Source organism: Octopus bimaculoides, chromosome 5 (assembly GCF_046866305.1).
Source record: "Octopus bimaculoides isolate indiv1 chromosome 5, ASM4686630v1, whole genome shotgun sequence".
NCBI lineage: Eukaryota > Metazoa > Mollusca > Cephalopoda > Octopoda > Octopodidae > Octopus > Octopus bimaculoides.
The window spans coordinates 113,134,710-113,160,360 of NC_142932.1; the positions used below are offsets into that span (position 1 = coordinate 113,134,710).

At 35.3% G+C, this 25,651-nt stretch overlaps 1 protein-coding gene across 2 annotated transcripts in view; it reads right to left on the minus strand.

Moving 5' to 3' along the window:
• The window catches only part of LOC106868466 (ADP-ribosylation factor 6), an 82,990-nt gene extending 58,515 nt beyond the window's left edge, over positions 1 to 24,475 (minus strand). The window contains exons 1-2 of one of the 2 annotated variants that reach the window (XM_014913739.3): positions 24,281 to 24,475; positions 1,656 to 1,681 (exon numbers count right to left, since the gene is read on the minus strand). The gene's annotated coding sequence lies outside the window, so the exon portion shown is untranslated. Of the gene's footprint in view, positions 1 to 1,651; positions 1,682 to 24,280 lie in introns of both variants that reach the window. The other variant, XM_014913748.3, reaches the window with a different exon arrangement.
• Positions 24,476 to 25,651: the final 1,176 nt, after the last annotated feature.

A 25,651-nucleotide genomic window follows, 5' to 3' on the forward strand; every position in this document is an offset into this window, starting at 1 on the left:
AAATTCCCGTCAACTGTAATAATGCAAAAAAAAAAGTTTGTTGCTTCCCAACCACATGGTTCTGGGTTCAGTCTTACTGCATGGCACCTTGGGTAAATGTCTTCTACTATAGCCTTTGGCTGACCAAAACCATGAGTAAATTTGATAGACAGGAACTGAAAGAAGTCCTTATGCCAGCATAAACAACAGCTGTTAAATGATGATGATGATATATACACACACACAAATTCATCTTTGTGTGTGTGTCTGTTGTACCCTACCAACAAATGATGTTGGTTTGTTTACATTCCTGTAACTTATTCCATCAGCCTTGAAAGTCAGTAGCCCCAGCATGACCACAGACTAGTGACTGAAACAAGTAAAAGATAAAAGCTAGCTTAATCCCTTCATTTATAAGGTATTCAATAAGTTTGTTCCAACATAAATTGACGAAAACCATGAACAAAATTTCCAATTAATAACTAAACTAACCCCAACACACTTCCATACCTCCCAGTCCCACTTCATAACCAATACCTACCTTATATATTATCCATTAATTGGCAACCAATCGCAATGTAACAGCTTCTAAACATTAACTAATCACCACACAACAGTTAACTCTTAATCTCCAATCCACCACTGAAGCTATAAAAATAGCTACAGACAACTAATAAGTGGTGTTCATTCACACATTTATCCGCTTGCTCACTAACAAAATGAACTATTATTTTACTCGACACTCCTCGGAATATGATTATGCATGACTGTAAGCACAGCTAAGCCTTCTCCCCTTAGCATAAGGAATATATTACCCCTACTCCTATACTAACTAAATGTACCTTTAGAAAATATAAATGGCTCAACATTAAAATGATTAATACAGTTTTCAGTTGTTTATTTAACCAAACGTGCATAATGAAACATGCCCCAATGACATACGCACGCACATGTGCGTAATTAGGATAAGTATCATACCTACTAAGACACACACCTATATATTTTGTAAGACTTCATTATTAAATACTACCAAGATAAGAATTATAAGCTCTTCAATGCAAGCTTCAAGATTTTAGTGATAACTATTTCAAATGAAAACGTAAGAATGCTTTTAGCCTTTAGACGTTTCAGTCATTGGATTGTAATCAGGCTGGAGCCAGGCCTTTAATTGTTTTTTCGTCAAAAAGATTGACTTCAGTAGGTTTTTGTTTTTTTGTTTTTTAAAAGTCTGGTACTTATTCTACCAGTCTCTTTTGCTGAATTGCAAAGTTACAGGGATGTAAGCAAACCAACAACCGTTGTCAAATAGTAGGGGGAGGCAAACAAACACAGGCATGCACACACGCACATAGACATACAATACACTTCCATACAGTTTCCACCTACCAACTTCACTCACAAGGCATCAGATGGTCCCAGGGGCATATTAGAAGACATGTACCCAAGGTACTGCAGTGGGACTGAACCTAAAACCATGTGGTTGCAAAGTGAGCTTCTTAACCACATGACTCCCTCACCCCATCCCACCTATCAATATTTTAAACACATTTTGTGAAAGAAACAGAAAGGAAAATAGCTTTAAACATCTAAAATTAATTTCTTTTAAATATCTAAATTAGCAGATAACTATTCAAATGTTAATTTTAGAAGCCTTTATACATAAAATACATACTCACGTTTCAGTACATTGATGAGGTGATTCCTGAAAAATATAAATAATTTCATAAATACCATATTATATTAATACAATTTCATATTATTTTCAGTTTCAAAATTCATTTTTATATCATTAACATATTCCAATGGTGGTGCCCCACCATGGCCGCAGCTTTAAAGCTGAAGCAATTTAAAGAATTAAAGAATATTCATACAAAAAAAAAAAAAAAAGCCCTTAAATCTTAGGCTCTTTAATGTTGTCAGTTTATATAATGATTCAGAGCATTTAGGGGAAAGGCTTGCAAATTTTTCTGAAGCTATTGTTGTCACCAAAGATTTAAGATATTTAATAAAATTATTATTACTGAAGTAATCTCATAACTTTACAAGTATATGTCTGCTGATTTTTATCGCAGAATAGTCAAGATGGTAAACCAGAAATTCAGAAAAAAATTACAGGTCGCTTTTAAGATTCAACATGATTTTTAAAAAGCATTTATTGTATTATGTGTCATAATTACATTCTAACACCCATTTTTCTATGTTGGCATAATTAAATCAAATTTGAACAACACAGAACATAAAATAATCTTATATCATTCAGTTTTGACTTCTGGATGGAAACAAAAAAAAAAAAAAGGCAAATGAAACAGAAATATCATTTCCCATCTCAGGTGATGAGTAAATTATCTTTTCCTTCTAGATCAGGCTTGCCTCTGAAGAATGTAATATAAATGTAATAAAATAGAACCAAACTAATAATAACCGTCAGTAACTAATTTTTAAAAACATTAAAAAAACCCAAAAATGAATATCTTAATAGATGAAACCTGTAAGAAATAAACTCAATTTTACTGCAGTAATATTTCTAATACAAATTTATAATCTCATATCTTTAGTACAGCAGTAACAATTCCTAGAGACACATCTTAAACTGTACTTGGCCTTTATGTAACAGGATACACTTTATCACCTCTCACTTACACAGCATAACTTCACTGACCAATGAATATGAAATAGCAGTTTTCTAATCTATCAATTGATCTCATTTTAGACAACAAACTTTCCTGTTTACACTTCATCATCATCATCATCATCATCGTTTAACGTCCGCTTTCCATGCTAGCATGGGTTGGACGATTTGACTGAGGACTGGTGAAACCGGATGGCAACACCAGGCTCCAGTCTGATTTGGCAGAGTTTCTACAGCTGGATGCCCTTCCTCACGCCAACCACTCAGAGAGTGTAGTGGGTGCTTTTACGTGTCACCCGCACGAAAACGGCCACGCTCGAAATGGTGTCTTTTATGTGCCACCCGCACAAGCCAGTCCAGGGGCACTGGCAACGATCTCGCTCGAAAATCCTACAGGAGCCAGTCAGGCGGTACTGGCAACGGCCACGCTCAAAATGGTGCATCTCATGTGCCAACCGCACAAGAACCAGTCCAGGGGCACTGGCAACGATCTTACTTGGCTTGCCGGGTCTTCTCACGCACAGCCCATTTCCAAAGGTCTCGGTCCGTAGTCATCGCCTCGGTGAGGCCCAATGTACGAAGGTCTTGCCTCACCACCTCAGCCCAGGTCTTCCTGGGCCTACCTCTTCCACGGGTTCCCTCAACTGTTAGGGTGTGGCACTTTTTCACGCAGCTATCCTCCTCCATTCTCACCACATGTCCATACCAGCGCAATCGTCTCTCTTGCACGCCACAACTGATGCTTCTAATGTTCAGCTTTTCTCTCAAGATACTTACACTCTGACGGGTATTCACATTGACATTACACATCCAACGGAGCATACTGGCTTCATTCCTTGCGAGCTTACGTATGTCCTCAGCAGTTACAGCCCATGTTTCACTGCCATGTAGCATGGTTGTTCGTACGCATGCGTCATACAGTCTGCCTTTTACTCTGAGTGAGAGTCCCTTTGTCGCCAGCAGGGGTAAGAGCTCTCTAAACTTTGCCCAGGCTATTCTTATTCTAGCAGCTACACTTTCAGCGCACCCACCCCCACTACTAACTTGGTCGCCCAGATAGCGGAAGCTATCAACTACCTCTAGTTTTTCACCCTGGAATGAGATAGAAGTTGTTTCCTGTTTGTTTGCAGTCTTTATTGCACCTGAACATCTGCCACAAACAAAAACTAACTTGCTAGTTAACCTGCCTTTGATGTTGCTGCACCTCTTATGTGTCCATAGCTTGCACCGGGTACATCTTATAGAGTTACTACCTACTCCTTTTCTACATACTGAGCAGGGCCATCTACCTGAAGGGGTTTGTGTTTTATCTACCTTCCTACTTATTAGGATTTTGGTTTTAGCTAGGTTGACTCTAAGGCCCTTCAATTCTAGACCTTGCTTCCACACCTGAAACTTCTCTAGTTCTGATAGTGACTCCGCAATTAGGGCAAGGTCATCAGCATAGAGGAGCTCCCAGGGGCAACCTGTCTTGAACTCCTCTGTGATTGCCTGGAGGACTATGGTAAATAATAGGGGGCTGAGGACGGAACCTTGGTGGACCCCTACCTCTACCCGGAATTCATTGCTGTACTCATTTCCAACCCTCACCTTACTGGCAGCATCTCTGTACATGGCTCGCACAGCTCTCACTAACCATTCTTCTATCCCAAGTTTCCTCATTGACCACCAGATAAGGGATCGGGGGACCCTGTCAAAGGCTTTCTGCATGTCAACGAAAGCCAGGTACAGAGGTTTATCCTTAGCTAGGTATTTCTCTTGCAACTGTCTCACTAGAAATAAGGCATCAGTAGTGCTTTTACCTGGCACGAACCCAAACTGCATCTCATCTAAATTGATTCGCTCCCTAATTAGTTGGGCTATGACCCTCTCTGTAACTTTCATAACCTGATCTAACAGCTTGATGCCTCTGTAATTATTTGTATCTAAAGCGTCCCCTTTACCTTTGTAGCAGTTGACTATGATGCTGCTACACCAGTCATAGGGTATGACTCCTTCGTGTATCACCTGGTTCGTAATACGGGTGACTAGGCTATAGCCAACACTGCCAGATATTTTGAGCATCTCTGCAGTGATTCCTGATGGGCCGGGGGCTTTCCCGGTCTTCATACTCTTAATTGCTTTATCTACCCTGGTACTATCAACTCGGATAGCTGTTCCCTCTATTGTGTCGACATAAGGCAGGCTCTCTTTCTCCCATTCATTCTCTTTATTAAGCAATCTATCATAGTGGCATCTCCAGACCTCTTTCTTTGCATCCTCATTTAATGCAAGCGTACCATCATCCATGCGAACACATTTCTCTCCTACAACATCACTATTCTCTCTCCTACACTGTCTTGCAACACGAAATACCTCGAGTCTTTGGTCCTCACGGCGCAGAACATTGGCAAATCTTTCCTTATCTGCTTCCCCTCTGGCTAAATAAACCTGTCGCCTAGCCTCCCTTCTGGCACATTGGTACAATTCCCTGCTACCACCGTTCTTCCAGTCCTTCCAAGCCTGTTTCTTTTGTCTAATAGCCCTGTCTACCTCCTTGTTCCACCACCACGTTACTCTGGGTTGGGAGGGGACCTTACACCACGTTACTCTGTGTTGGGAGGGGACCTTACACCACCCACAAATCTGGTCGGTGGCTTTCAACAGGTTGTCCCGCAGAAATCTCCAATTGTCTTGTGATGCTGAAATCACAAAACTATTTCCTCCATTCCAAATGGTCTTTTTTTTACTCTTCAATTTGTCAAATTCCTTTCGTTTATATAAAGAACCAATCACCTTTGCTCAAACAAACAATTTACTGATCAAATGTTTGGTGGTGACCAACAAATGCAGCATGCAGGATAATGTATTGGTTGCGTGTACACAATCCAATTAGCTGTACAATCATTTCTCTTTTTAAGCCGGTGTTTTGGATGGAGCTGATTGTGGTAAATGTAAGAAAGGCAGAGTAAATTGAAATACAAAATTGCCATTGAAAGAATCTGAATCTCACATGCTAAATAATCTGGACATGTGCTTAAAGTATTATACAGGTTTTCTACCTTGTTATAGAAACTCTACAAAGAGGTGCTGAAAAGTTCTTGGCTTTGGGTAAAAGAAAATACAGGAGGATCATTTAATAATGATTTTATTTAACATATTCCCCTCTGATATTCACATACTCCTTCAATTTTTCAAAGCCCTGTAAAAGAACTTGGAAGGTTGGGCCTCCAACCAGACCTTTTGTGATACCCTTTAAGGAAGGAACTTTTCAGCACCTCTTCATAGTTAAGGGATACTTAACCACCACCATTATCATCTAACACCCACTTTTCCATGCTTGCATGGGTCAGACAGAATTCGTTGAGGCAGGTTTTCTACAGGCTGATGCCTTTCTTGTTGCTAACCCTCACCTGTTTCCAAGCAAGGTTATATTTCCCCATGGCCAGACAAATTTTTCAAAGAAAACTAGAAACAATCTTGCTTTTCGATGGTGATGCTCATTTACAACCATCAGATGATGTCTAAGACAAGTACAGACTATGAAAAATGTAACCCGACCACTAATTTCAGGGTGTGGACAGTAATCTTGCAGGCGAACCTTAATTCTAAAACCTTAATTTTTATATATCATCATTGTTTGACATCTGTTTTCCATGCTGGTATGAGTTGGACAGTTTGGCAGGAGCCGGTGAGAGAGAGCTTCCCAAGCTCCAATTGTCTTTTTTGGCATGGTTTCTACAGCTGGATATCCTTTCTAACCAACCACTTTACAGAGTGTACTATGTGGCACTGGCACAGGAGTAATATATGTGGCACCAGCATGTATATGTATAAAAATTAATTATTTTTAATATATATATTTGGTGCGAGATTATTACATTTGATTGTTCAACTCCTCATTTTCCAGTCTCTGTCATCTAAAAACTCCCTCTTTCCTCTACTTTGTGCATGCATCAATTAAATTGACCTTGTATTTCATTGTTCTCAACATTCTCGATTTGAATTTATATTTCTATTGAAAAAGTTTCACCTAATTTTGAAAATATTGAAGAACTGTCATTATTAAGCTAGGTGCAGGCAGGTGTGTGGTAAGTAGTTTCCTTTCCAACCACATGGTTCTGAGCTCAGTTCCAGTGTGTGGCACTTTGGGCAAATGTCTTCTACTATAACCTTGGGTCAAAGCCTTGTGAGTGGATTTGGCAGACAGAAACTGAAAGAAGCCCATCGTGTGTGTGTATGTGTGTCTTCATTCAACTAAAAATTCTTCAATGAGGTTCCCCAGCATGGCCACCATCTAATAGCTGAAACAAGAGGATTAAAGACAGTGTTTGGATCATAAATTAACATAAAATTTTGAATGGAAGGTTTATCATCATTCAACCAGAGCTGGTTTCGGGTGGTTAACATCCAAAGATTTAAATCATACAACACTTCCTCCTGTATTGTACAGTTCCCACCTTTTGACATCACTTCTCCACCTCTGATTTTGATGTTATAAAAACATTACTTTTTGCCAATACAGACCATCACTAATTTCCTTATTATTTGGCATGGATTTCTTGTCTATTTCCACTGCTGTTGGATTTAACTACAAACATGTAAAGTATAGTGCATTACTCTAACACATGACTGGAAAAAGGCCATTAAATAGAAATGAAAGAAGTAGTGCCAAAGGGAGTCATAAGGAGATTATATTAAACGTTAAACTTGATATTTTAGAAAAGTTTAATGCAAGAGAAAAGAATCAGCCATATTGCAAAAAGCTTGCAGTGTCTACAGAAGGAATACAGATAAAATTAGGTCAAGTGCTCAAGCAGCTACTCTATTAATTGCTTGAACATAGTTTTTTTTTTTCCTTAATAGATCTGATATGATGCTTAATACAAAATGGGTGGTATGTAGGTCAACAAACTGGACAACGTGCTGATAAGCACAACAGTCAATCCAATAAAAGTTACAAGACTATAATTTTCAGAGAAAGAAAGATGCAAATCCTGAGTTAAATCCTTTTCTGGCCAGTTAAAAGCTTTGGTGAACCTGCTAACTATTATTCTAAGGAACTGAAGAAAATACATGTCCTAAGAAGGCTACACATTAGAACAAGTGCATAATATTGATGAAATAGCTTTTCTAGAAGCACATGCTTGCAAGGACTTAATTCTTGTAAAAAAAAAAAATCAGTAACTGGTTCCAAAGTTTCTGATGGTTCATCTGATGACTCCTGTGGGAGGAAATGCTGTGGGTGATATAAAATTAAAACACTTATTCATGTATAAAACTAAAAATCTTAGGGATTTCAAGGATTAAGTTTAATTAAGACTTGGATGACAATGAGTGCTTTCCAAGATTGACTTGCAAACATTTTTCTTTTGGTCCTATAGTAAAAAGGTATAGTACCAGGTTTATTTCAAACAAAGCAGTTGCTTTTAGACATGCACCAAGCTACAGAGTGAATTTAAATAGTTGTTTTGATAATGTAAGAATAGACTGTATCCCCAAGAACATAGCCTCCTTGCTCCATCCAATGGATCAAGGTGAGCTAGCTTCATAGAATATTATCTGAGAAGAACTTTTAAAAACAATTGAAGAGGATAAATATACACACTTATGGACTAATGGCGAATGTGTGACATCATGAATGCTGTAGACAACACAGCCAAGTCATAAGATGAAGTAAGACATCTGTTATGGATGGTGTTTTTGAAAACATATGGTCAGACTATCTATGACTTGTCAGGTTTTTCACCAGCAGAAAGTCTGCATTAAATTCAGCAAAATACTATGACACAGACAATGTAGGTTTCGAAGAAACCATAGATGATAATATGCCTAAGTTGCTAGAGTTCTATTTAGAAAATTAATCTAATGAGGGGCCAATGTCATTAGAATAAGTGAAACCTGCAGTGCAAGAAGAGAATATAGAGACTTCATTTGATTGTAAAGAATATGGTGAAAGATTAGAACTTACAGGAAGAGTGTATATCTTTAATATTAATATCCTAATTGCAAATGTAACTAAAAAATTACAGAAGAAGAGTTTAAATGAATTTAGTTCCTATTTGGACCTATAAATAAAGTGATGGGTGGATGACAATAAACAACTTTGTATAAGTTCTTTACTCTGAAGGGCTATCCATGTGCTTCAGTTGACAAGAATTATAATTACAACGAAGGATAGCCCCTGACGTAGATGCTGATGATTTACTGAGATGCAGATACTGTCCATCTTCCATCCTAGAAGTGCCACTGTACCACCTCCCATCACACAGTGGTCAACATCAAAAGAGTACACACTCTACAATGATGTAGCTAAAATATTCTTATCTATTCCATTATTATTTTTACTCCCTTTCTTTACTATACATATGATACTGAGCATGTTTAAAAATTATTTTCCTGCATAAAAGTGTGTATGGAGGGGGGGGGGGGGTATGTCAGAACACATCTCAATTCATAACAGGGAAATCAATGAGAAAATAAATTTCATATTACAGAATTTTCTATAACAGTAAGATTTTCAAGAACATGAAATTTCTTGATGCAAGGGATCAGAGTTATGTCTTCTGTAATAAGTTTTCTGCAGTCAGTATTTCTCAGACTTTTGTGTGAACTGAATTCCCCTGTAACTACTTTGATTACTACAATAAAGCATGCACAGAAAATATGAAGTCACAACTGAAATATTTGCTGTACAAGCAACAAATAGACAATGTAAATCAATAAGCTATTAAAATAAAACCAATTAAGCATGTGCAGCTATAAATTTGATCAATTACTAATAAATAATAGAGCCTTTACATAGTGCACATACTATAGCCAAGATCTCAGGAAAATGTTAGTTTCTAAAAGCATTCTTTTATTTTTAATGCATAACAAATAAAAATATTGTTTAAATATTAAGCTAATTTACAAACACAATTTTCTAACATTCAATTAAAAAAAGACAATATATATTTAGGTTCTAGTATTACTTTTAGAGCAAGTTTTTCTCTTTTTTTTACCACAACCTTGAGGTGACAATACTATGTGAATGGAAATTTTATTATAACCATTATCATCATTTTGTCTGCATGGGCCTTCATTAGCACATCTCACCATCTGTTGCAGACCGTTGTGATATTAGTGAGATTTAGTATCTTGATATCAGCTTTTATCATATCTTCTCAAGTCTCTCTCTTCTGCCTAACTCTTCAACTTAGATTAGTTGACACTCCTTCAGCCAGCTGTCATCCTCTACATGCATCACGTATCCTAACTGCATAGCCTTCCCTCTTGTACACTGCATTTGATTCCACTTGCATTCAGTCTTCAGTCTTTTATTCGGCTCATTTCCACTGTTTCATTGTTCATACAAACTACCATTACACATCAAGCAGAGTGTGTTCCTTTTTCTCCAGCCTTTACACATCATCCATATTCAGTAACCATGTTTCACTGCCATGCAACATCACTTTGTTCACAAGCATATAACCAGTCCTTCACTTTGAGAATTTCAAGCTACCAGCAGGTCTCTGAACACTTTCTACACAATATTTACTCTGGTTACTATACTTTCAGAAACCTACATTAACTATTAGGTTACTTAGGAAACAAACTATTGAAATACTTTGAGAGCCTTGAGCTTTTGAAAATATGATTTCGTTAGTACTCTTTCAAGCCTTTTCTTTTTTAATTTCATTTACCTATCAGCCTACCTGTGATGACCCAGCACCTCTTGTGCACCCATAGTTCATATGTGGTACACAGTACAGAGATCTTACTTATTCCTTTTCTGCATATAGAACATGACGATCTCTTTGATAACAGTAGAGTCATGCCTTCTTTCCTACAATCTGGAGTTTTTGTTTCAGTTAAATTTACCTTGAGGCTTCTCAATTTTAGTCTGTACATCCACATTTGGAATTTCTATAACTGACAGATACAGCTATGAGAACTAGGTCATCAGTGTACAGAAGTTCTCATTGACAGCTCATCTTAAACTCTTCTGTTATGGCCTGGAGAACTGTAATAGGAGACGGCTGAGAACAAAACTTTAATGAACATCCATTCCTCACTGAACTTATAACTAACTGCCATCATGCTGACATCTCTGTACATGGCTTGCACAACTCTCCCGAAACATTAATCTACATTTAATTTACTTAGTAAACATCAGACTACAGAGCATGGTTAAGAGCTTATGTAGTAATCACACAAGGAAGAAGATATGAACCAATCTCACCTAAGTTAATTCTCCACTACTTTCATCCCTTGGTTTGTCCAGTTGATGCCTTTGCAGCTGGTTCTTCTTACAGCATTCTTTTGCCCTTATAATAATTATGATATTGCTATACCAGTTATTAAATATGGTGGTACTTCTCTGAGCTATCTGATCAACTATGCAAGCAATTTACCATATGGCAATGGCTCAGTGACTTGAATTAGACCATACAGATGTCAACTTTAACAGCTAGCATTGCTGTCTGGTCTCCTTGGAATGGATCCTCTCTTTTCCAATATTCTCCTCTTTCAACATCAGCGACCACTATCATTCTATATACACTCCTACCCACCCAATCAGAGCTCTATTTACCACAGAACACTGCTTTATAATCCAGCTTTACAATCTCATTGCTTGCTAACTTCTTTCAGCTTCACTCCTTGTTACATTTACACAATATCTTCTGGCTAACTGATACTGTTCTTTACTTCTCTTTCCAAGCCTGCCTTTTAACTTTAAAAGCCAACTACCTTTCCATTTTGCCAACAGGTTGTCTTCCATCTACCTGGTACCTTACTCCATCCACAAATCTAGTCAGTAGCTTGCAACAAGTTGTCTTGAAGCCAATGTCTATCACCTCCTCCTTGTCATATGCATCAACAAATACTTCTTTGACTCTACAACTAATCAAAAGATTGTTCAGTTTTATTTAATTTCCTGACTGCCTTGTCCCTCTGAGTCCATTTAGTTCTTATCCTGAAGTCACTAACCACTAATCTATGCTGGGTGGAACCAACATCACTTAGTATTCACAACCAGTTACTTATCTAATTTCTTGGCAAGTGTGAAGTCTATTTGGCAAGAGTGTTTGCCTGTCGGATAGGTGACCAGACAACTAGCTGATTTCCTTGAGCTAGTTTTGAAATAGGTTTCAGAACTATAAGAGCTTTGATCCCACCTCATGCCATATCCATGTACAATGAAGTAGCCATTACAGTTTGCCCAACACATGCATGAAAGTCATTAGTCAGGATAACAAGATCAGTCGTTTATTAGTACTTCAGTCTGTGAGCAGACCTCACAGAAACAGTCCTTTTGCTCTCCTGTTAGTCCTGATAGTGGTACATATGCAGAGATCATGGTTGGTGTAGCACTGCCCTTTATTAACCAAAAGTTAATTATTCATGTACTATTTCAGTTATTTTATCCATGTAATTATCTGTCAACAATATGACTACTCAACCAAGCTCAACACTTTTACTCAATCAGAACAATTTTACTTATATTCCTTGCCCACAAGGAAGCTGACTAAAGTTTCCTTTCCATCTTAAGTCATGTACAATACATGTATCTAGTTGCCTCTACTCCAGTCTGTATGTAATCTGTCCAGACCTACTTTACATCATGCCAGTGTTAACTGTGGTAGCCCTGAAATTTTATACAAGAAGGCACTTTATGGTAGTGTGGGACTTGCTTGATATCTATTTTCTGAAAATAAGAGAGTTGGTGTAATTACTTGATGACATCTTATGGCCAGATGGTCCCACCTGATCACTTCACTTTTCGTTGTATCTGACTGAGGCTTATGGTTTGGCATGGTTGTATTAGTCTAGTGTCCTTCCTATCACTAACCACTTTATAGCATGGACTGGATGTACTTTGGTAGAACCATTAGAGCATTGGAAAAAAAAAAATTTAGCAATCTGCTTAATAATAATTGTAATCATCTGCTTATCTTATTTCCTCCCAAATTTGTGCATCTATAAAACCTTTCTCTCTATTTTCTTAATGAAGACTCAAGAAGCTTAAAGACCACATACTTTTAATTGGAGAGATAGAACACAGAGCATCGATTTCATCAATGAATACAGAGAGATAGGTAGACTTGTAGACTTAAAAGAATGAATTTAAAAATTTCTGAAGAATATTAAATGTGATTTAATATTTGTGTGCATTTGTACACTGGCAAAGAATACAGACAACAGTGAGAAAACAAAAAGCCAGTTCCCCTTGCACAAAGTCCCTTGCGATATTTGTTCTGCACTGAGTTACAGACACTTCCATGCCATTCTTGCCATTGGAAACACAGTGAACCAGTAACTGGCTCATTAGAAACCTACAATGAATGATGCTATTGTTCAGCAAATTGTGATATTCAACTGTGTATTTTATTTTTTATTTCATTATTATCATGTTATTTACTCTATGTCAGCTAAGAGCAAGCATAAATGAATAATTATATTAAAAGGTCTATTTTATTGTCTAGGACTAATCTTTTTTACCAGGTTCTTTTTCGAGAAAATTATCATTATCTTTTCAGGGTACAATCTTAATATTTTCTATAAATAGCTGGCAAGTTCCTGTAAAAATCCTCACAATACTTATCTTAATTTCTATACAGCTCATAACTACTTTCAAGATGTGACTTCCATCTTTTCTTCAAAATTTTTTTTTGCTAATATTTAAGCTCAAGTTACATATTAAGCAGTCTACTTTCAGGCACACTCATTGTTTTGAACTTTCTATAAGAAAACGGGAAAATTATTGGCTTAATATCTTCTAGCATTTGAGAAAACTAAACTGACTTCATAATTCACTATAAGTACCTAATTTGAAATTCAAACAAGCACAAAATCTGATGTAGAATATACATTAATATCGATAATCTCCATTTAGTTACATAATTGGAAGTAATATTGATGTAAAAGTCAATAGCTAAAAACAATAAGAAAAATTCTTTCTACAAATCTGTTTGGTACTTGAATGTATTTTGCACTTCTAGTAAACCCAATAAAAAACTAAATATTTGTGTACTTATGTGATTTATGTTGTATTTCTAATGCATTTTTTTTTTTCATATAACCTGTAGCCTGACTATCATATGACCTGTTGAAATAAGGCTGGGTTAAGTCTTTAATGTCCAGATCTGTTAATCAAAAATTTCCAAAAATAAGTAATCTGAATTTATAAAACAAAATGGACACACTCACTTCAAGGCAGCTACTGAGACATCAGAACAGATGCTCATGTAATGCAACAAAGAACTAAAACAGTGGTACCTAATTTATTTGGTTCTACTGACAGTAGTGGCTTGCACTATTTAGTTAAATGTCTCAATTTCCACCAACAAATTCTTCATCAACCACTACCAATCAAAACTTTTCTTTTTCTGTTCACTATGACTAAGAGTAATTCAATGCCAATATTTTAATTAACGACATACACAACTATAGATAGAACAGTCAACCCAAATTATAAGATAATATCCAGTTGACAACGAATGGTGGTAAGTGCACTAATGAGTAATGCTATTGTCTATTTCAGGAACTTTGTTAAATTAAACAATCCAACAATAGGAAAGAAAATCACTCATCCTTTTGATGATGCCTTCCTTTAAAGATATTTTCATAATCATTTTAACATCCACTTTTCTAAGCTTGTATAGGTCAGATGGAATTTGTTGAGTCAGATTTTCTACAGCTGGACACCTTTCCTGTTGCCAACCTGCACTTGTTTCCAAGTGGGGTAATATTTCCTGGTATCCAAACATTTTCACAGAAGATTAGTAACGAAAGGCACAATTTGCATAATGATGACAACTGTCACATGATCTCAAGGCAAGGAGAATGTAACACACACTATGGGCTCCTTTCAGTTTCCATCAACCAGATGTACTGACAAGGCTTTGGTTGGCCAGGGATATAGTGGAAGACACTTGCCTAAGATAACCCACAATGGTACTAAACCCAAAATCAAGTGGCTGGGAAGCAAACTTCTTACTACACAGCCATGCCCATGCTTAAATGAAATTCAAGCATAAAAGTATTTTACAATTTCCACTCCACATTCTATCATGTGAAACATGGGAATTTGCTATTATATATATTACTTTTATATTTTTTAAAAATTCATTTCACTAAATTACTAATTATTCTGCTTAACCAAAGAGAAAATTAACATGTTGATCATAGTGGCAATACACATAAATTACTGAACCTCATTGCTATTTGATATGTTTTCCTCTCTCCTCTGGGATATGTCTACAGAATGCTTAAAACTGGACATATACAGAACAAATAAATCACTGAAACTGTTCTTAACAATTATATGAAATGGAATCCATGCTACAAAATGAAGATATGTTTTGCTTAAGGATTTCATGCATTTCTTAAAACAAGGTTTTTCTTCACAATACAAAGTCCACCATTGTGAATAATAGAAATCTATTTCTCTGATGTATGTAAAAAGAGACACTGAAGCAATTTCAATACATTCCTACAAATATAAAATATCTGAGGTAGTAATTTAAAATGGATTTCAAGCATTTCCATGTTGCTTCTTGCTCATCTAAGGTTAAATTGAGCAAATGGAATTAATCTTAAGTGTACAATACAAATGGAAGAGTTTGGTCAGTAAACCTTGATCCTTAATCATTAAGTTTTCCCTCCCTCAACATGCAAAGAAAAGCACATCCAAACAGTAATGAAATTTTATGAAAATTCCTCAAAAAGAAAAACTAACAAAAGGATTGAACATCTTACATTTGATGAATTTTCAATTGCTATCTTTTGTTCTGCATTATAGAGCAATTTGTAAAACACTTAGCTGCTTTTAGAGTATTCAGCTGGAAACATAGTCGCACTCCATCAGGATCAAGATTCCTCAGGAGATAATTCATAAAACCCAACAAAGACTGACCTAGGCCAGTGGTTCTCAACCGTTTTTGCCTATGGACTCCATTGATTACTATTTTACTCTACTGGACCCACATGTTTATAAAAAAAAAAAACATTTTCATAATTAGGAATTGTATATAAAAAATTTTTTTAATATTTTGTGTTTTGTAGAAGTATAACCAATTTATTGCTCATAAACTTTAACAAAATCTTACATGGAACACAGTTGAGAACCACTGTTTTAGACAAAAGAATGAACAACTTGTCCCCAAGCAATGCTGTAGCCAGAACATAGTCTCAAGTCAAGAAGAAGGTAACTTGGTAATAGGAAAAGTATAGAAGATAGAGCAACAAAAAATAAGAGACAATCTTGAAAGGAATGTAAAGTCGTAAAATAAGTGAACAATACCTAGAAACTGATTAGAAAACTAAACATCAAACTTCCTCAAAAAATGCCAAATAATACAAGGTTCAGATGGAAAACAGAATTGCAAGACTGCATATCTTTATGAATAAGTTCATTAGGAAATGATATGGAAGCACTTACCCTTAGAGACAATGAAAAGAATCGCACAGAAGATATAGAAAAGTCTTGATGTGTTTCAAGTAAATAACTAGAATGCAGCCAGAGATTGGTTAACCCTTTTGTTACCATATTTCTGTTGAGATGCTCTGTGTTTCTTTCAATTAATTTTAAACATAATCAAGAAATTAGTAAAATAACTTAGTTATCATTAAGCTAGTGTTAGGAACATAAATTGTGACTAAGGTTTGGAAGATTTTAATACAGGACTTTTGAAAACAAGACATTTGTACTAGAGCCAGAGGTAGTTTCAGGCGGGTTGGCATCAAAAGGGTTAACTTGGTTGCTATTGTTGTTGATCTTTAGCCCCAGATGAACCCTGATCAAGCAGTTTTATACCACACAGGTAATTGACAATGACAACACACAGCCCAAAGATCTAACTTTCCTATTACACCAGGTTTCTATTTAGCTGAGGACTGTACTACACACTCTAACAAGCAATGATCAATCCCAATGGCATACATGTCAATTGGGACATACTACACCCTCTCTACTGTTCACAATTCTTGCATGTCCATACACACTAGTTGTGAGTACAGCATAAGCATATAAGGTGGACTTAACCAGAATGTAATAGTTGCAGTTATTCTGCATTTATTGTTGGTGGTGTACATCCCATCACAATGTTGCAGCTATTTTCATGTGCAAATGTGTATTGAGATTTATCTAAGCTGAGTGGCCGATTTTAGGATGCTGTTGTAGTGCTCTAAGATATTGTACATGTGTATGGGTGTTTAAATGTGGTTTTCCATGCAGAGTTTGATGCAGCAATAAACTCTAAAGAAGACATGTCCAGATGGTCTTTCATTTTAAGTATTTTGTGTAGGTGGGCTGCACACAAGCTGTCATGATGCATATTGTTTTGTTTTGTGTTTTGTGATTATGGAGGTTGAAGCCTAAGTAGAGCAAGCATAGTTCATGGTGGATCTAATGTACACTTTTGTAGCCACAGCCTGGTGTAGTTAAATGGCTTGTGTTTGTAAATCAGATTATATTTGAGTAAGTTATGACAAGATCAATAGAGGCAATGTAGTCACCATTATTTTTGTTTCTGTAGGTTAAACGTGTTACTCATGTTTGTACACTGTTTTGTTATCTTTACCAGAGCTGCTATCTAGTAAGAAGTTTGCTTCCCAGCCACATGGTTTTAGATTTAGTTGTGCTGCATGACACTTTAAACAAGTGTCTTCTACAATAACCCTGGGCCTACCAAAGAATTGTGAATGGATTTGGTCGACAGAAACCTATTGTCTATGTGTAATTATATGTGTGTGTGTGCATTACTGTCTCTTTGCCTTGAGATGATGTGATGGTTGTAAACAAACATTACTGGCATGCAAGCAGTGTCTTTTGTTTCCAATCTTCCATAAAAAAACATGTCTTGTCATGGGGAAATACCACTTTACTTGGAAAAAGGTGAGGGTTGGCAACAGGAAGAGCATCAGGGCATAATAAATCCACTTCAACAAATTCCATCTGACCGTGCAGGAAAAGTAAACATTAAAACAATTGTGATATGATGATGATGATAACATATGAATGCATGTTTGTCATTGGGTCTGATGGTTGGGTGTATTTGATACTCTTTGATGTTGCTGACAATAAAACAAAAAGACAAAGAATTTGGGAGGTGTTACATTAAACTTGTTATAGAAACCAGTTTCTAGGCAATTTATGTAGAGCTGTAGTTGTACAAAAGTGTCTGAAGAATGGTCAGAGGATGTGAATATAAAATTATTTGTGTATAAGGCTATCTGTGTTTTGTTGAAAGTGGGAATGTCAAGAAAGTATAGGTTGAAAATAGCACTACATTTGGGAAATTTGTAAGTTCTGGAAGTGTTGTGGTGTTCTTGTACACTATATACTTGTTGGCTTTGACAGGTCAGTTGTTACTCAGCATTTTGTGTTTTACAGATAGTATTTTTGTCTAGCAGCAAAAAGAGGTGAAAGCATTGCTTAATGTTAATGGGAGGTATACTGGCACATGTGGAAGCATTTTGCAGATTTGTGAGTAGGGTTGTGATTGAATATAGAGATCTGAATCTATGTTGTGATTTGGAGAAGAGGATGCATTGTTTTATATATATATATATATAAACTATTTATCATTATAAATATACAGGGATTAGCAATTGAGTTGCTTCTCCAACATACTGAAAATTTAGAAATAGCAGTCATATATATATATAATAAAGGTGATAAATTGGATATTAATTTAATTAACCAATTTAAGACCAGTGGCCTAGCATAAAGAAAATTCAGAAAAATATTACATTACATGTGAGAAGGGATGACCACTAAGTGAACATCCTTTATGCTAGAAATCAACCATCAACAGTCAAACCACAAAAGAAAAGAATGGCTTTTGTGGTTTGACTGTTGATGGTCGATTTCTTGCATAAAGGATGTCCACTTAGTGGTCATCCCTTCTCACACACATACATATATACATATATATATATATATACACATATATGTTCTGTGCATGAGATATATATGCTGTGTCTATTATATTATTTTGCTCTTATGATATTAAGATGTTGGCACAACTTAGGCTTGTAATGCTGCATCTCTCTATAAATCTTGAGCTTAGCTTGTCTGTGAGACCAAATCTTCTTAGGCTGTTTTAACTATTTCCTAAGTCTCTCTTGGTATATTTATGAAGATTGGTTTTCCCACCAGTTTTTCATTTAGCATGCATTATCCATTATCACTCATTCAGTTGGTGACCTCACTTTTGTCAGATTTACAAGGGTGTAATGGATCTGTAGGCTATTACTTCAGTTGAGGAGAGGGGGAGGGGGAAGTCTTTAGAAGTGTAAATCGTAAATTATAACTGTCAAAGAAAAATTAGAGAAGGTTGAAAGTTAACTTGAATATATAGATGCAGGCAAGGCTGTGTGCTAAGACGCTTGCTTCTCAACCACATGGTTCCAGGTTCAGTCCCACTGTGTGGTACCTTGGGCAAATATCTTCTATAACCTCAGGCCAGCTAAAGCCTTGTGAGTGGATTTGGTAGATGGAAACTGAAAGAAGCCCGTTGTGTGTATGTGTGTGTGTGTCTATACATACATAAATAAATGTGTCTTTGTTCCACCACACTACTTGACAACCAGCACTGGTGTGTTTATGTTCACAAAAGTTCAGCAAAAGAGACTGATAGAAGTACCAGGCTTTAAGATACAAGTACTGGGGTTGATACATTTGACTGACCGAAAATGTATCTAATGACTGAAACAAGTAAAAGATAAAATATAATGCAGTTGCCATATTTCAGAAGTTCTTATCTAAATAGTAATAATTCTACTTTACACTCACTGACCTAAATAAAGTATGGAACACAGCCTATATCGAGTAGTATTGTGGTCAGTGACGAAGCAAGGTGTGGTTAAAGGGTGTGATTTGTAAATAGGTTATGTCTGAGTAAGCTAGAGTAAGATCAGGATAGGCAGTGAGGTCAGTGTACACGTTAGTATCCATCAGAGTCAGCTCCTCAAAAGGCTTCTCATTTTGCTTAAGGCAATCCCCCAAAAGTTACAAACTGATTGCTCATGAAATGTTATGCTAATGACCTAGTTCTCTTAACAGGATCTATTGAACTGTACAAAACAATTTTTTTAAACCCTGAAAATGTTAGCATGACAAAGTCTAGTTTACTGTTGAATAACAGTGCATACACTTTGCTCAGCATGCAAGAAGTAGGTAAGTACACAAAAGATGAGATATACTGCAGTCAGATAGGAAACTAGATGCACTAGAATCACAATACAAGGCAGCAAAAATGGAAATGAAGGTTATGAAATTCCAAAATAGTCCCTCAAATCACACTTTATCGTCTTGAAAAAAAAAAAAGACACTGGCTGATCATAACTGTAAAGCTTTTGATCAGATTTGCTTAGTCAGGCCTGACCTGAAGCTAAACAACAATATCAACAAAAGCATGCAATCCTTTCAAACAACTTTAGAAGAGTAAGAGTGCAGTACACTAGTCCTGAGAAAGACTTTCTGTTATCAAAACTGAAATTTCAAGAAACCTTGATACAAATCAAGACAGGTCTTAACTAGGTACTTATTTCTTCTCCATTTTGGTGATCTTAATTCCATTCACACCATCATTATGATGAGAAACTTAAAAGACAGCTAAAAGTTTTCAAATCAGAGCTTGTCCTGACTAACACTACAGACTTTGTAATGTGAAATGGCTTGAGATGTCATTGGGAGAGTAGGTACACCGAGAGGAACTGGTTAAGCCTACACAATGGATGTTGAGACAAGTGCAAGACCTCTCTACATGCAAAAACTAAATGAGACCAACATATGCGAAGTATATTACATAGAGAATAGAGTAGAGGCTCTGCAGCAGATGGAGTAAGGTTCACAGAATGTGGCATATTGAGAAAACAGACAGAAGTTGAAAAAGTGATAGTGTATTTGCTAATAAGTTTACAAACGACAACTACTTCAGTATACATAAGGAAGGAAGAACAACTGCTTCTTAAGAATGTAAATGAATGAAGGACAGATGATATCCACAGTAGAAATAACTTTAAAACACCAGAGAAAGTGATGAGGTGAAATCTGACAACAACAAACCTAGTGTTCACATGTTTTACTCCAGTCAAATACATGCCAGCAGAGAAAGTCTGACAAAAGTGAGGTCACCGACTGAGTTAGTATGAAAATGGATAATGCATGTTAAATGAAAAATTGGTGGGAAAACCAAGGTTCATAGATATACCAAGAAAGACTTAGGAAATAGTTAAAATGGCCTAAGAAGATTTGGCCTCGCAGACAAGCTAAGCTCAAGATTTATAGAGAGATGCAGTATTACAAGCCTAAGTTGTGCCAACATCTTAATATCATAAGAGCAAAATAATATAATAGACACAGCATATATATCTCATGCACAGAACAAATATATATATATATATATATATATATATATATATATATATATATATATTTGTAGAAACCTAATTTTCAAAGGCTAAATATAAAATGTGTATTATTCAAAAAGAATCATTCATGGAGTTGTTGATCTAAGAGGAATTCCTAAAAAGAATAAACAGTTAAAAAATCATGGAAATAATCCAAATAATACAATAGAAATATGCTATACTGATCATTGCTGAGAGAAAAAAAAAAGAAACTCTGAATTAGGGACTCAGGTGAGTTATACTCTCAGCTGAATTTTAGCAACAAAATAAACTGACCAAGAAAGTACTTTGGCTGAAACACTTGAAATGCACAATTGGTGAAATATTGAGACTCTCTCTCTCTCTCTCTCGTTGCCAGTGCAGCTATCATTACAGATTTATTCAATCATAAATAGAAAAAGTTTACTAAAAAAGGAGATAATTTAGTCTAATTTTCTTTTCCCATGTTTTTATTTCTCAAGGAGTTTCTAGTCTAAACAAGGGGGACAGTCCAAAGAAGGGGTATCAGCCCAAGATGGAATCAGCTGTTGAGTTACAAACTTAGTTTTATGTAGTATAGAAATGACATAATTTGGTCAAGAAAGAAATGAAAATCTATTCACAACCAATGATTTTTAAAATTAAAGACATCTCTATATTATTTTATGAAGTGAAGCAAAATCTAATTATAAACATTTCTAGCATTTTAAATCTGATGTTTCTGTTGCTTATATTTTTCTAATTCACATTGAATAAGATATTTGACGACATCAAGATATTGCATTTATAAAATCGTATATATTTATAATTATGAAAGCGCACACACAAAAATAGTTCTCTTCATAATTCGAATGGAATATTAATTTATAAACCGATTTCCAAGTAAAATATTTCACTTCTGACAAATTATGGTTATATTATAGGATATAATACCAACACCACTAACATTCCAGCATAAAAGCAAGAACTCGGTACTCTGCTCTGTAGACCAACATATGGCAATAATGGAACCCTAAGAACTAAATCTTCAAAGAAACTGTTCTTTCAATTTAGTAATAACGTCAAAGTTCATAAATTCATTACACAATGATTAAAAATAAACATTTCGAGTCAAAAGTAAGACTTTTCATTACATATTTTAAAGATATAATTATGAATACTTGGATTATTAAATTTTAAAATTGACATAAAAACTGATACGATTCCTTGTGTCATCGCCATAATACTAAATGAGAAGCACTTTGGTAATTATAAATGAACCGTGACAAATGATGTACTCTGTTGCACAATAAACTTATCAATGTTGTTAACTATGTCAACTTAAAGAGAAAGGTGTCAACCAGATGAGTCATGTAAACTCTTGTTTTGTTAATTTATTTTTTTCCCCTTCAATAGAGAGGATAATCGGTAAAGGGAAAATCTAGTCCTCGACTGTGAGACATAACCAATTCAATTTCATGGTGTTTACCAAACAGTCTTTGAAGAACTCTACAATTAATGTTTAATTATCGAAATCTGTCGTTGAAACCAAATGAAAAAAAGTGGAACTGTGTGAAAATAATTCATGACTTTCGGTGTAAGAAACTCCATTAAGCAAATAACAGGATTTTTAATGTAAGAGAATGCGGTCATATAGCTGGCGGCAACTAAAAATATAGCTACAGGAAAGCCGTTAAGAGAACACGCCCGAAGAATGAGAGGAAAAAATATTCTCAGACTATCACTTATGTGGCTACTGGGTACCAAGTAGTGTGACATCATTAAAAGAAACTTTATACAAGAAATACCGGTCAGAGAGAAAGGAAATTAATTTACTTGGTTGATATAAATGATAGATAGATTATATATGGTGCTAGCATTTTTGACATTTTTACCCCCTCATTAAAAGGAAGTTTAAAGTATACGCTCCGTCATATATATATATATATATATATATATCCACCACACACACACACACATGCAATATATGTGTGTGTATCTGATTTAGCATTAGGTTGTTTTTTTTTGGGGGGGGGGTTTCATGGAGTAAACGGTGATAAATAAAAAAAATTAGGAGCAACACGTTCAATAAATGAAGCCGGCCTGCTAAATTGCTGATGTAACAAAAGCTCTCTCTCTCTCACATTTCTAAGTAATGTGGTGTTGGTCATTGTAATTATATATTTTAATTAATAAAGATAATTTTGAAGTATATAGATAGAAATAAACTTAGTTTGGCGTACTTGAAGAAAGCGTCAACATAAAATTGTGAAAGATATATAAATATATGTATAACTATGAGACAGTACGTGTTTTTAGAACGGGAGAAAACTAAAAGATATATAGAGATTACATAGTTTTTATTTTTAATCTCTATCTCGAAAAATAGGAATGTCTTCATTGGAAAGTTTAACTTGGTGTAAATTAGGTGTGAAATGCAGTGAAAATATGTTTAAAATGTCTCTCTGTGAAAACCGAACTGGAAGATTAATTGCAGCCTTTCATACAACGATTAGATGCTTGCAAGATATACATCTTACCAAATATTTTCGTCATTGCATATAAGCAACATTTGTTGCAGACTTGCTGATGGAATTTCTAAAGCAGGTCTAAATATTTGGCGTGAAATTGTCGGTGATTATTGCTGGAAATGAATTCAAGTGAAATAAAATACCACATAGAAGAAAATGGCTGCAATTATTTAAGTTCTGGCAAGGACCAAAGTATTGCCGCAGTTTTCAGAACTATGAACGGATAGGTTAGAATAAATACATATAAATATTGTAAAGTATTTATTTCAGCTAACAGCTAAATAATATTTTCTTTAGTAACATCACTGAATTAAAGAGAGTGTTAAAATTACACGTGGATTGTCATCCACAATATACACAAATAGTTCAAAAATATATACGGTAAGCACAAACGTTTGACAAAAATCGTACAAGAAACTCCTCAGTTCGCTTAATTTATTTATTCTAAGGAAGAAAATACAGAATTTTTAATAATTAATAGCTGGAACTCGTACTTTATTGCTTGGTTTCTAATCTATTTAAATGTCATTCGTGACTGAAGCGGTTCGCTGAACTATGTACAAAGTGCTAGATAAGCCCAAGATTTCTTTTATTAACGTTATATATATATATATATACATCTATATATATATATATATATATATATATATAGATAGATAGATAGATAGATAGATGTGTGTGTGTGGATCTGTTTGTTGGGAGCGAAGATATCTAGCAGCAAACAGATGAGAGAATTCAATTCAATGTTACCATGCACGCGTAAAAAAAAAAAAAAAACTAGTAAATTGTACATTTCACCTACCTTGCTCGGTAACCAAATTTCAAGTTATTTGCACTTATTTGTATTCCTTAATCGAGCTGTTAAGTAAAATCAGAGACGTTCACGTAACTTAAAACGAATCGAATTTGTAATTAGTTAAAGTAAAAAAAAAAGCTGCCTAATTCTCCACTTGAAAGCTCCGTTATCACCTCATAATTCAAAACCTATCCGCGTGATGACGACTATGACCTTCAGTGGAAACCTTGCGCCGAAAATGGCGACAAAATATAGTTCAAACATACCAACAATGCATACATGGAAATATGAAAATCTATGAATATTTAATTATCGCATACAAGTAATTCATGCTTTAATTTTATTTTGAATGTATGTAGATGTTTTAAATACAGAAAGATTTGCGCTTTTTCTCTCCCTCTTTAGTTACCTCCGGAAGTTCAGGCGGACTGATACAGTTTTACTTTGAAGTGACTTGAGCGGAGTAAGGTTTAGGCAGGAAAAGCTGAAGTTACCAACAAGGAGGGCTTAGTGAGACATAAAATAACTGACGAAAAGAAAATATTGGGGAAGAAAAAAGGTTCGATATGAATTTAGAGGAAGACAAGTGTGTTGCAACTTAACCGATCTCTAAAAATAATTTATCAAACATTTATAGAATTTGAAATAATAATAAAATAAACAGAATTACCAGTACAAACTTTAATGGAATAAATATATATAATTAAGAAAAAGTATTCTGAACGTTACGAAAAAAATTTCGCTTGTGAATGATTATGAAATAAATCAAGTCTCCTGTGAGTAAATAGGCGGCTTGCTGCTATATCGCCTGATGCTAACGCGCCACTCATATTGTGTAACCGGTTGCATGCAAGGCGTCGTCAGTGAGTCAAACTTAGTTTTTATGAACTCACCCAACAGGCAAAGCTATTCAAAGGAATTTATTTATTGTCGAGTGGTTTTTCTGAGCAGCACTTGTCAATATTCTTACAGTAGCAGCTAATTATTATTTAATTTCCAGAAGAAAGTTTATTATACAAGACGTCTATTTTAATTGGAATTATTTAATGCTTTCATTATGATCATTATTATTGAAAGTAGTTGTTGACATTTTTGTTTTTATTATGTAGAGTGGAAATGTATTTTCCTTTCGATCTCAAGGTATATATATATATATATATATATATATATATATATCTACCTACCGAAGCGTACAGAGATCTTTCTTCTAATCGTAGTTAACTGAAACAAACAGTACTTCACAAGAATTTGGTTAGTATTAAACATTACACTAGTAAGTCGACCGCTTTGCAGGCAGAAACACCTTGCATACCACTAATAGGGTGACGCCCTAATCCACACCATTACTGTTTGGTGGAGAGTTAACGAATTAAGTTT